Source organism: Lepidothrix coronata, unplaced genomic scaffold (genome assembly GCF_001604755.1).
Source record: "Lepidothrix coronata isolate B3197 unplaced genomic scaffold, Lepidothrix_coronata-1.0 Scaffold2, whole genome shotgun sequence".
NCBI lineage: Eukaryota > Metazoa > Chordata > Aves > Passeriformes > Pipridae > Lepidothrix > Lepidothrix coronata.
The window spans coordinates 3810009-3823408 of NW_016690182.1; positions in this window are offsets into that span (position 1 = coordinate 3810009).

A 13400-nucleotide genomic window follows, 5' to 3' on the forward strand; every position below is an offset into this window, starting at 1 on the left:
AACAGGCTGCCCCAGCTGTCTTCTGAAGATAAAAATGTTAATTTAAGTAGCAAAACCACCTTTTCCAGCTATTCACAAATAAATCCCATCCTATTTCACAAAACAAAAGACAGATATATGAACTGGTAAGGTTGTAAAATTATTTATGTTGAGAGGAGGAATGCACAGGTGTCTCAGGGAAGGACACAGCGTTGAGATTCCTTTGCCTTGTCAGAAGTTGCTCAAGCCACATCCCCAGACAGTGCAAACAGCCCCATGTCTGGGAGAAGGGAAAGGCAGCAAAGCCTGTGGGCTCAGTGATGCCAGAACTGGGGATAAGGCACTGAGGGATGAGCCATATGGTGATAAGAAAATGGCAGCCATTTAGGTGGCCATAGGAGGATCATTTGTTTTGTGGGCAGTGATCAAAACTAAAATGAAAAATAAAGCAGGAAGACTGAGGAAAGCACCTGGTGCTGCCAATTGGAACAGCTGATGCCATAAACCAGGTTGGTGATTATGCAGATGTAATCCTTTATAAATCTGTCCCAGCATATGGTGAACAGGAGAACAAAGATGGCCAAAATACCAAAGCATACTCTCTATGGGGGTTCCTGAAGGTATCCAAGAGCTATAAGAAGCAGGACCAGACACAACTCTGAGATGAGTGAATGTGTCCTTCAAGATGAGGAGGATGAAGGCCAAAACTATTGCTGTCAGCAAGGTACTGTTTTTAAGAAAATAAAAAGGAAATAAAAGGAGAAAAAACAAGCACATCAATACCAAACTGAGGATCCATCTCCATGTTAAAATGTGAGCCTGGGCACTCATGGGGTTGTTTCCAGCTCCAGGGGATGCCAGGATGGCCGCTCTTGATGCCCTGACGATTCTACACCATTTTGACGTGGCTGAGACCCATAAGCCAGAGTTGTGCAGAGCAAATACTGACATAACAGAGTCTTGGCACTTGCATTTAGCTAAGCTTCAGTATGCCTCTCATCTCAGCACTCCCTGAGCCTTTTATTTTAACACGGCAACTCCTCCTTGTCCTCCTACTACTTAAGAGAACATGACCCCACCTGCTAATCCTCACCCTGGCTTTGTGCACTGCCCCAGGCTCTCATTCAATGAAACCACCCATAAACTATTTCATCTTGAGGCTCAGGACAGGTGCAGCAAAAATGGCAAACAGTGTGGCAGGTCAGTGGCAGGGAAAGGGAATCACCAACACACCTGGGAAGCCACGTTCCAGCCAGTCCCAGTGTTAGATCTTGTCCCATTTAGCAGCAGGGGTGCTGTGTGTCATGCTGTGAAATACTGATCACATTCATTAAACCAGAACTCCCCAGCACATCAGTAGGTTACCAACCAGCACTTAGATGGCACTGAACCGAAAATACTCCTGGGGAAATCTCAGCTGAATGAAGTTTTGGCATTGGAGGCTTCTGCTTGTAATGTTTACCTAATATACTGTGCATAATTGTGATTTCTGAAAGCATCAGGCTTTGTATTCCAGCCTTTCTAGAACAAACAATAGACAGTGTACCCAATGGGAACAGAAAAAACCACTGTAAACTTGACTAACATATGCCCCAACTTTCTGCATAGAGCAGATCATCAGCATGCACAGCAGATCATATTGCAGGACACAGGAACACTCTCCCAAGGCTGTGTCAAATCCATCAGTGGTTTTGCTAATTGATAAAAGAATGTTTGAGGCCGAAAGCCAGTTCAGGTTCACATCACATCCCCCTCCCAGATGGCACTGAAATATTATGTTGGTGCTGGGAGTAGCAACAACACAGTTCTCCTCAAAGACCTGTTGCCATCTGTTGCCAAACCACATCAGAAGGGGATGACAAGAGTCTTTAGTCCATCACCCTCTCATGTGCTAAGCAGAGAGACAGGAAGCAGCAGAGACATTCACATGCTGTCAACAATTTCAGGAACAGATTAATTGAAGCTGGCAGAAAGAAATGGGCTGATACAGACTGACTGGAGTGAAATTACTCCCTATTTGGCCAGTTCAAGTATATGCAATTTTTTTAGAATGCTTTTGTAAGAACATTTCATTCAGTTTTAATTTTCTCAAATAGGTGAGATGGGTGAGGAAACAGAGGCAGAGAGTTAAAGCTACACAGATGACACCAGTGCCATGGCTTGTGCAGATCCTAAAGCAGAACCCAGGACATGAGTTCTGTGCCCCTTGTTCCAGGTTGGGACATTTATCAAGTGAGCTCAGCTCTCTGACACATTTCACAGGGAAACACAAGGACTATCTGGTATTGAGAGTGTCACTATTTTATTGCATATTCTCATTAAATTTGCTTCCAGATCAGTTGATTTTTTTTTTTAGCTCTTATTAGAGCATAAAGTTATAACTTGGCTCTAGTTTGAATTTATTTTTACTCTAGTATAAATATTTATCAGGTAAAAAATACAAAGTAGGGAGAATGAAAAGAGGTAGTATTAAAGTATAGGATAAATCATTATGTCAAAAAGCTTGCAAAAAGAATCGAGTATTCAATTATTTCAGATGTCTGTTTGTCCTTTCTGACAACAGAGTTCCTTGACAGTCCCACATTTATAATGGGCACAAATTAAAATAAGAAAATCAAAGGCAATTTTTGCAAGTGTTTATAACTTCAGATTATGGTTGGCCAAAAGCAGTCACACTCACTAGAGTTTCAGTCACACAACACTGAAAACTGATTACCAGAGCCATTACCACACTGAACAGTGCCTGTTAGATTGAAAGCAAAAGCCAAAATGTAAAATCTTTATCCCATTTTATTAAATGGCTATTAAATAATAGAAATGCACCAGTAAGTATTTCAGAATGACATTTACAAGCAATAAAGCACAGAAGACAAGGCAGACAATTTTCTCCCAAGTGTATTATTGTAACACAGAGACAGTTTTTAGAAAGGTGCTAAGGGGCAACAGCAGGTCACTCCAAGGATTATGGGTTTGTATCATTTCTTACAGCTCTACTTTATGTGGTTACTTTTCACATCTTACCACTCCAGACAAGAGCTATCCATGCCCAGACACAGACAACATCACACATTTAGAGCCATCAAGGCAAAAGGTCACCAACCAGATTGCTTCTGTCACTGCCGAAATGACCCCCCCACCTCTGTCACAGTGCCCAGGGACAGATGGGACATGACAGGGCTCTGTCCTGCCCTCCTGCAGAAAGTGTAAAGAGCACAAAATCCAGGGGATACTTAAATGACCCACAAGGAGGGACACGCTGGGTGAGCTGGGAAGCCCATCCCAGCACATCTCTGGCCTCTTTTCCCATGCAAAGCTATTTTGAAGTATCCCAGTTCATACATCCCGGTCCAAGGCCAACTGTTCAGAGCCAGTTGCCTGGCAAAGAGCCTTCTGCACCAAAACAAGCCCAGGAGCAGAGACAATCAAGGCAGGAGTATCAGCAGCTTCAGCCATCAATGTTTTCTCCCCAGCATCCATGCTCCACACAGAGCTGATCACAGCAGCAGAGCAGAGCTCAGGAAGCCACTCAACATTGCTGGTCTAGGAGGCATCAAGCACTGTCCCCCATCCATTTATCCCAGGTGAATCAAACTTACTGAACACAGGGCAAGTCCTCTCAGCAGAGGAAGACTCCTCTGAGCAATGAAACATAAACACAGAGCACCTTGGCCATACTGCTGTGGCATTCCCTGCTGCCACAGATGAACCTGCAGCAGTGTATTCCTGTGCTCCGAGAGTGCCTGCCGGCTGAAGGCTCTGTCATCAGCTTGTAGTGAATGGCTGTTGTTAAATAACACAATATTTCCTTTTGTATTCACAGCAAAACTGATACAAAGGAATGCAAGAAACAATACAAGCGCAGCAAGGCGAGGGGGAAGCAGATGTGCCTCAGCAGCACACAAGCTGCCTGGCCATTTGCAAGTGTTTGCATTTACACGATGTTTCCAGCTACAGTTGAAAGCAAGGAGAGCTTCAGTGTGTCATCACTTTTTAAGCTAAACCACAGCCCTTTTTCCGTTATGTGATTTCTCTAGAATTGCTCTCATGTTTGACACCTCTCTAAAGATTGTACTTGCTGAGCAAGTAGTACAAGGATTTTACTTGAGCATTCATACAGGGTTGACACTTCTTGTCACAGACACCATTTGCATCAATTTTTAGGACATGAGGATGATCTGCAGGGCTGACATCTCTCCATGCATTGCCTTCCTCACAACTTTATCCAGTGCTAAGGTCGGCTCATCATGCCACAGTCATCTTTCTGCAATTAACCCCGCACCAACTCAGACCTCTGGGGCTGGGACTGCACAGAGTAACAGCAGTATGTGACACTCAAGGGACAACAAACAGATGCACAGTTACATGATGCATTTCTTGGGCAAGTTACCTCCCAGACACTTGGCACTCAGCTGATCTGTTTTCTTCACAGCTATGCAGCCCAGTTGCATAATTTTTCTTATGGGCCCAAATTCAACAAGAGGCTTAAGCATTGCCAGGGCAGAACTTGAAGCCACATATGTGCTCATGGCTCATAAAACCATGGCTGATGGCTTCAGCCTCACCAACTCTGCCTTCATTGCCAAGAGCAGCATGATGAGCTGGAAGCAATAGAGGGCTGTTGTTTGAACAATTTAGCAATTGAGAAACCAAAAGACACTCTCAAATGTGTTCTGTATATAGATGTTTTCCACAGACTGTTGTTGTTGTCTTGGAAGAAATGTGTCACAAGATGAGCATTATTTCCTTCTTCACCGTGGCACAGCCATGATTTGATATTTGTATCAGCAAGCAATGCAAATACTTCATAAAAGCCTTTAATAGTGTAATTCAGCTAACAGTAATTCAGTGGCAACAGTAATCAGCAGCTTTCTTCAGACACTGAGCAATCTGACAGCTTTGTCTGATTGCATCTCAATATTTTGCTAAAAGCTGGGGTTGCTGTAAATGGATTCAAAAAGCAGCAAGATTGAACAGGTGTGTTCAGGGGACCATCTTGGTCTCTGTGAAGTGTTCGTACTGTGCAAGAGAAAACAAATGGGGAAAGTAAAGAAAAATGTGCATCTTCAAATTTTGTCCATATTAAATGAATATCAGTTGTACCCACTTCAATGAATTATAAGTTCTGCCAGTGAGCAGATTTATGTATGCTTTGAGATGGTACTGAATAATCTTCTCATTAAAAATAGCTCAAACATGACAGATGTAAAATAAATTCTGATTTAGGTGCCACTAACTATATTTTGCATATTTAGAAAGTCACATATATATATACTGGCTTTAACAGAGGTGGATATTTCAAAAATCAAGTTAACAAAGTCAGATGAAGAATTATTTATTAATTCATACTTTTAAAAGTGACATGCTGAACTGAGCATTAAGCTGTTTCTCAGTTATGCCTCCTCTGTATTTACCAAGGCATAACCCTAAAATGTTTTTGCAAAATACCTCCTGTGTTTTTCTAACCTAAAGCTTCACCAGTTCTGTGACACCCCTTAACTGTAATTATACTTCCTCTGGAATTGGACCCTAAATAGAAATTGAACTATTCATGCTGCAAATTGAAACCCTACAATGCGAAGCCACACAAATAACCTGCACTAGCATTAACCTCCTCCCAAAATTTGATAAGATCACTGCATTTCTCGCAAAGCTGATACTAATTGCTGCTATTTTATCAAGGCCAGGCTGAACCACTCAACCATATCAACAGCAGATCTTACCAGTCAGGAGACTGACTTATTGCCACAGGTGTTCAGACAGCAGGACACACACAGACAGGACGTGGTCTTTCTGCACTTACATGCCCATCCTAATTTCCACTGGAAAGACCCGGTCCCCCATCCCACCACGTGTCTAAGCCAGACGAAGGAGAATTCCCAATTCTTTCTTTCTTCTACTTAATATTATTGCTGTTTATCTGCTAAAGAAATCACCACTCAAAATTAAAACCTCTGATTTCAGTGGTGTCAGATTTTAATGTGCTGTGTGCAAAACACAGAGGAAAATTCCTTTGCAGTAAGAAAACACAGCATATATTCTAGAGGAACAAATCCTGCAAGGGAAAGGAACGAGGCTGAAAGAATAAGCACACAGTTTTCACCTCTAACTTCTACAATTTCATTATGGAAAATCTTAGGATATTTACTCGGAGTAAATGTGTTACTTCTGTGAACCAGCAGGGTTGGAATTAAATTATTTCAACAGAAAAACTGTATTAGCATTTGTTCTTCAAATGCAGCATTATGATAACACACTTTACACTGGGAACATTTCTGCAAACATTTTTTTTTTAAAATAATAATGCCAGTTCTCCTCCTGCTGAACAGACTCTTAATATCCTCAGGTAATTCATTAGTAAGAGAGTCCAGCTAATTAATTGTTGCAGGCCTAGTTATACACGGTTATATTTGTTAAAGACACATGGTCATAATAACATTCACTGACCAAATTTACAATATTCATCTACAGAAAATGGTAGAACCAACTTCTACATGAAAAAGAAAATTCAAGGAGATACCAGCAAGGCCTTACATCATGGACATAATTTGCTGGCTAAGCTAGGAGCAGAGCTGTCACTCCATGAAAGGTCTGGATATGTCTTTCCTGGTCCAGGAAGAAGACACAATAAACCCATAACTCCTTCTGAATAGTTCTCAACTACAGGGCTAGAGAATGAGAGATCATATATAATTATATTAACTGTATAGGTTCATGGTGTGCATCTTAAAACCCAGCAACCTTTCTTCCAGCCCATCCCAGCTGTGGAGCCAGGTCTTCCCTACTCTGCATGGGACTCACTCACAGGGTGAGCAAGGCAAGGTGACTCCTGAAATCAGCCCCAGGCAGGCAAGTGAAGCAGCCAGCAACTGTATTGGCTGAGGGAAGACAATTCATTTTGTCTTGCCTTGCAAGGGTGTTTTTGTTGTTTGAAGTAACAAACAGGGCCCTGAGGAAGAGCCTGAACGTGATCTGAGCCTGTTGTTTCATCCTCACTGCCTGTTTCCCCAGCAGTCTATGCTAATCATGCCCAGCCCCATCTGAAATCTGAAACACAGCTGCCTACCTGCCTGACTCAGATTTATTACCTAAAACAACCAACTGGTGAATTCAGTGTCTTTTACTTTTTTTATTTGCCTGGCTTTCAAGCAGACAATATTATGGCTTTTTTCTTTTCTTAGTTAACTATCATTGCAGTCAATCCACAAGGTAAAAGGATAGTAGAGATTTTACTGAAAGTGCCACTAGACTATTTAATATGTATACTCTATGACAAGTAATAATTTAAACTCACTTGAAGGATTTTTTGTTTTTCACATAAGTTAATTCAGTTGTGACAACAAAATATGTAAAAATATGTTGCCAATGAACATTAACTACACTTTATGTCTCTGTTATTTTGTATTTTACCAGGTTGTCAAGGAACAGATTTACAATAAAATACAAAATATGAACACTTCTGATGTCCAAACATGTCTAGATGGTACTGTGCCTGACACTAGTAAGAAATTGTTCATAATTTGCATTGATAAGACTCAGTTGGTAGCAAGCCCTTATATGAATTTATACACATCAAAAGCCTATTTTAGTATTTTGTGTGAGAAGCACTGTTTTTTTTTACTGACAATTCCTTGGTTTTAATGAGTCCTACACTCGGTAAAATGCATGTTCTGAATTTAATGGGAAAATGCACTACAGGATATAAATGTATCAACCAGAATACATCATTGTAAATCATTCTTAAATCAAATAGTACAGCATTTTAGCTTCAGTCAGCAGCAGCACAGGAAGGAGGATCCCCAGCAGGGTACTTGGAATAGTTGGTACTAAGATTTCATTGACTATGTTTCATCTTCTAGAAACTCAACTAAAGTTTTGACTATTTCATAGGTAAAAATGTGGTTTTTAATGAGGATTCTACTTCTTTTTTCAGTATCACAAAGTTATGATGACAATTATAAACGTGCTTTAAAAAAACCCAAAACAGACTATTTAATTTTGTATCACTGCTAGATAAATTGTTTGTAAGGCAATAATTAGGTATTAGTATTTATTTTCATGAAGTATCTGGGGACAGTACCAACATTACATCCTCTTTGAAGTATCTAATGAAAGGAAATACAACACAGCAGAAAAGTATTTTTTCTTTAGATTATCAAGTGTGACTCAAATATAGTTATTGGCTTTTGAGGCAAAATTAGTGCATATAGGGAAACACCAGGAGTCTGGTATTACAGGGATCCACTGAAAGGAATGGAGTTACACGTGGGTTTTGTTCTGAAAATCTGAGACATATTGTATTAAAGCAAGATGCTTAGAGTAATACTGGATTTTACAATACAGAGCAGAAAGATGATTTATAAGTTCTCCTCAGTGACTTCCTAAGCAGATGTTCGGGCAGAACACTGGTCCAACACTTCTTTTAGCAGGCCATGAGGTCTCAACAAAAACTGCACAGTAAGCTTGAGTATTGAGTGCTGAACATGCAGATGAGGTACTGGGAATTACACTGCAGAAATACGAGAACGGGCCAGCAGTGCTTAGAGAGCCAAGTTATAAACAACCCTTACTGCTCTCCAGCACTTCATTCTACATCATAAATCACTACTGTACATCCTAACATCTGTGTCCGGGGTTTCTCAGAGAGCTCAGACAAGCACAGAGTTAACAAGCACAGCAAGGACAGATTTACCCGTGCCAGTGAGCAAACAGCACAGGTGCAAGCTGAGGTGTCCAAAACAAACTGCTATGTTACTTCAAATACATCTTTTGCCTACTTTTTAAAAGTCTTACAGGATTGCATCACTGTGAACTATTTTCTGAGTCAATTCTTTCCCAGATACTTTTTCAGTGTAAGGAAGTGAGCTCAAGACAGCAGGTGGGTATAAGGAGAATGGTTCAGGGCAATATGACCCATAAAGTGCTCTGCAAGGAAAGAAATCAAAGTGTTTCACATAACACATCACAGTAGACCCTCTGAAAGTCTGATCTTCTGCTAAAAAATCTCCCTTCCTACAGCCTGCAGGACAAGAGAACACTAATAATTCTACATGGAGCCCTCAGCATTTAAAGAGCTACAGGAAAGGAAAAATAAATCCAGCTCTCGTAAACATGGTCTCAGAGAGAATAAGAGGGAAGAGAAGGGCCATTCCTCATGTCAAACCTTAACAGAGTGGAGCAATAAATTCGAGCATCTGGTGTCAGGTGTGCTGAGTGAGTGAGACAAAAATCCAGCACAGTGAGCTCTGACTGAGGCCTGTCAGGGAGGTCAGATGGGACACGGGGTAGGTGAGAAGGAGCAGACCTGGAGAGTTCAAGCTTTGCCTCATCTTCCAGGAAAATGGGCATGGCTATCCCATTGCAATGATGCAGGAAGAGAAGGAGCACATTACTGCTTCTGGAAGCAGCTAGGCCTGGCACAGAAGAAATTGCAACAAGAAAGAGTGAAGAAGCAGCAAATCTCCCAGTGTGCAGCTTCAGCCAGAGGTTCCTGCTAATGGTAAGAGTTCTGCAAGTTTTCCCTTATTCCGCTGAACTGGGTTATTTGAAAAATGCTGCTTTTTAATTCTTTGCCCAGTAGAAAATAACTTCATTTGCTGTAACATAGTACAACAAAACATGAACAAAACGTTAGCAATCGCTAGAGAAAAGCATCCTCCAAGATTAGCTCTGTATAAACCAAAGGAAACTCCTTCTATGCATGAATGAGGTCCAGCTCTGGGAGAAAAAAAAAAAAATCTCTGCTCCCTAAACAATTAAGGACATTTCATATTTCTTAAGGAATTGGAACATTATTTCTTTAGATTTTTCCAGGAAACCTCCATCCCTGCAAATGAATAACTGCTTAAGCACAGCTCTGCAGTAAGACCTCACTGCCACCCTTCATCTTTCCACAGCCTCCGAGTGCTGCAGCGATGCTGCGGCACACACAGGTACCTCTCATGGTTATGGGTCCCTCTGGAAACAACCATGCCAGGAAAGTGAAAGGAAGAAGGATCAGGATTTATTACACAAACACAGTCTGCTTCTTTTCACTGACCCCCCTTCAGTACATGCTATTTTCTCAGGAAAGCTCTGGCCTCTGCAGCTTCCAAAGCCTGAAAAGAGCAGGACCAGCATCTCCTGCAAACAAAGGGGATGAAGCAAGGCTACCCCAAACCTGGTTTCTAGCCAGAACTCCAGTGTTCCTGGCTCCATGCTGTACCACCCAAATGACCCCAACTGCCAGGCATGAGGAAGGGGGGCTGTGACCCTCCCCACCAACTCTTGTGACCTGTCAGCCCTTAGCACCCCTCTGGCCCCCCCGTGCCCAAACCTCCTCCCTCAACATGGGTGAGGGGGTGGGGGAGCTTGAAGGTGAAAAAGAATATCAGAGTAGTGAGGGGATGAGGAAGGTGGCTCGGAGAAAGTAAGGTGAACTTCAGTCAGAAATTCAACTTGCTGGACTCAGCTTTGACTCAAATCATGGCCCATTTAAAAACAAACAAACAAACAAGTAAACTCAGCTGACTTTCCCCGTTTGCACTCTCCAAAACTATTTTTCCAAAGATAAATCAGTTTTTGCTGCCTACTAACCATCAAGGCACTTGATTAATAACTAAACATTCTGTTTGCACTCTCTCTTTTTAAGCAACCAAGAGGATATGCTACATACCCAGCAAAGCACTCGTGCAGCTTGGCAGATGGACTTGCAGCAGTTTTTACATTTCATTAGACAGCAGAAAGCTTGGGACTGTATTAGGAAGCTTTGGATGAAAACTGGAACCCAGTTCTTTTTCTAATCCTTTCTCTACGTTCTCCTGTTGTGAGGCCAAAACAAAGAAACGAGACAGAGAGAGCTCCCAGCACTTTGCCCAGCGTGTTCTGGGTGCTCCCCTGTAACATCCCAACTGCTGCACACATTTTATCCTCAAAGGCAGATGGTCAAACTGGAGATGTAAAAAACATCCCAAATGCAACTGCCTGAGAGTGTCCCTGAGCCACTGGGGAAAATTGAAGTGAAATTTCTGATCAGATCAGGGAAATCTCTAAATTCACCCAACTGGAAACCGTTTACACAGACCTCTGCAAAAAGAGACCACCAAAACTTCCCAACTTCATTCAAAGTCACAGTGATACCCCCAGGCCTGTTTCACCCTCCAACTATTCTTTAATATGCTAAGAAGATTTTCATTTGTTCCACTTCCTTCTTGCCTTCATTGGGCTTCAAGAAGAAAACTGAATTTGTTTCTTCTCAGGATGTGCAGAACTTAGGAGAGGAGGGGTGTGTATGGGGTGTGAAGGAAATAAAAGATCCTGATGTATTTCACCTCTTTTGCCCCTCTAACAGATGGGCAGCTATGCTTCTACCACAAATCTCTGCCAAACAAAAATATGAGCCAAAGCCCTGAGGGAAATGAGCTTGAGTTGTTGAGGGATTTTTTTTCCCATACTTTTTGGTGAGCTCAGGTAGAGGGAGAATAAACTTCTGTTTCTATACATTCAACCACAGCAAGCAGATTCTGAAATTAATCTTCTCTTACACTGCACCAGCACAGGATTACTCCCTGCCTGGCACAGAGACATGGATCTCTCTGGGACGGAGACCCTTGTAGGAAGGCCCATCACAGTCTATGCTGGAATCTCCATCCTGCCAGTGGCTTATGAATTATAGTTTTTATCTGTGTTTCCTCCCATTTTTCAGCCCTCAGTGAACATTCAGGGAGAAATAATGAGGATTCCTCCCCCTTTGTGGGACAAAGAGATGTAACAGAGCAGTACTATTCCCTGCCTGCTGAAGTTGGAAAAAAAGAGAAGGGATAAGCTCAGAAAATCCTTGTGCTGTAGGAATGGCTCTACCCACAAATTCAGCTCTCCCATCTGCCAGAGTGGCCACAGGAACAGCCAAAGAAATTAATTTACCATGTTAAGTCCTAACCCTTCCTGTCTCTTCCACCTGTATTTTGACTGTATAAAGAGAGAAGCCAGGACCCTTACAATGAGAAATTATAAAGAATAAGTCTCAATAAGAATAAAAAGTCTTCCTCCATCCAGTGCTACAAATTGCAGTAGGACAGGAGCTGTTGCAAGCACACATTTCCTGCCATCAGTGCTGCTATTAGGCTGAAGGGAACAAATGTTACTCTTCTTTCAAAAAGATACAGGCCAAGGTCAAAGCTTATGTCATCACAAACGCAAAACATGAGAAGCCTACACGTTGCTTTCAGCAAGAGTTCATTTTGCTGACATGCAGTTTTCTATTCATTTAGGACATTTCCATCTAAGATTAAAAGCCAGAGGGTACACTCTGTGCTGACCTTTCTCTAACAATTAAATAGAACACAAAATCTTCAGGCTTCAGAGGGAAAAAATTGACACCAATTTAGTCTTAGATAACACAGCATCAGTGAGCCCAATCAATAGCAAGCACGAGACAGTCAGCAATTTAGGCATCTTGTTACATTTCTTTTTTGGGGGTATGCACACTAGCAAAGAGAAAAAATTGCTATGAGGATCAAAGCACAGTAGAGAAAAGCTGATAAGTGACTACAATTGCAGTTCAGTATTCCATTGCTGAAAGATACTACCAGAGCAATTCACAGCATTCTCTGAGATTCATTTCCTCCATCAAGATCTTGAAAAGTATTCTTCCTTTTTGGTTAGCTATTAATTGTAATGGACACTTACTTGCTATTAATTGTAATGGACACTTACTTATCCTAAAGGATAAAAATTCCAGCACAAAAGGATTTTCTTGAATATTTCCATCTAAATAAAAAACGTGGTTCTGTTTGGGAGCAGAGCTATGCTCCCAGCATTACATTATTCTCAAAGTCAAGTTCAACAGATCAGTTCTCCAAGACTGTCAAAAAACCAAAGCGACAGAAATTGGCAGTACATTTAAGACCCTGTAAAGCACGGTGTATAAGGCAAATGCACACGATTACCTTAGATTAGAGACATTTTATTTTATTTTGTTTCCATTTCAGTAGATTTAGATTTTATTTTTCTTCTCCAGAAAGAGAAGCTTTGGTTCACCACAATTTGTGTGACTATTCTGACAGTTACTTTATGGTTGCCTGACCCAGCTGTGTTCAGCTGGAGGGTCAGCTGAGTTCTAGAACTGGGGTCTTTTTCTCTTTTATGCAGAGGGCCCTTGGTGCCAGGAAAATTCAGTGTCAGACCACAGAGGGAGCATCTCAAACAACTCTCCCCTTACATGTCTGGGTGACTTTTTGTTGCAAGAGCTCTGCCTGGCCAAACTTCCAAATGCTGGTTTGTCTTTTCTAAAAGCACTGGCCTCCAGTAAAATTCTTTCTAAAGAACTGAAAGTTATCATTGCAGGCCTTGAGCTACACTTTATTCTAAAATAAAACTTTCAAGCTAAGGCCTTTCCCTGTCGGGCAGATATGACAAAGCCTTGTCAAAAGGACTGCAGTAGCTAT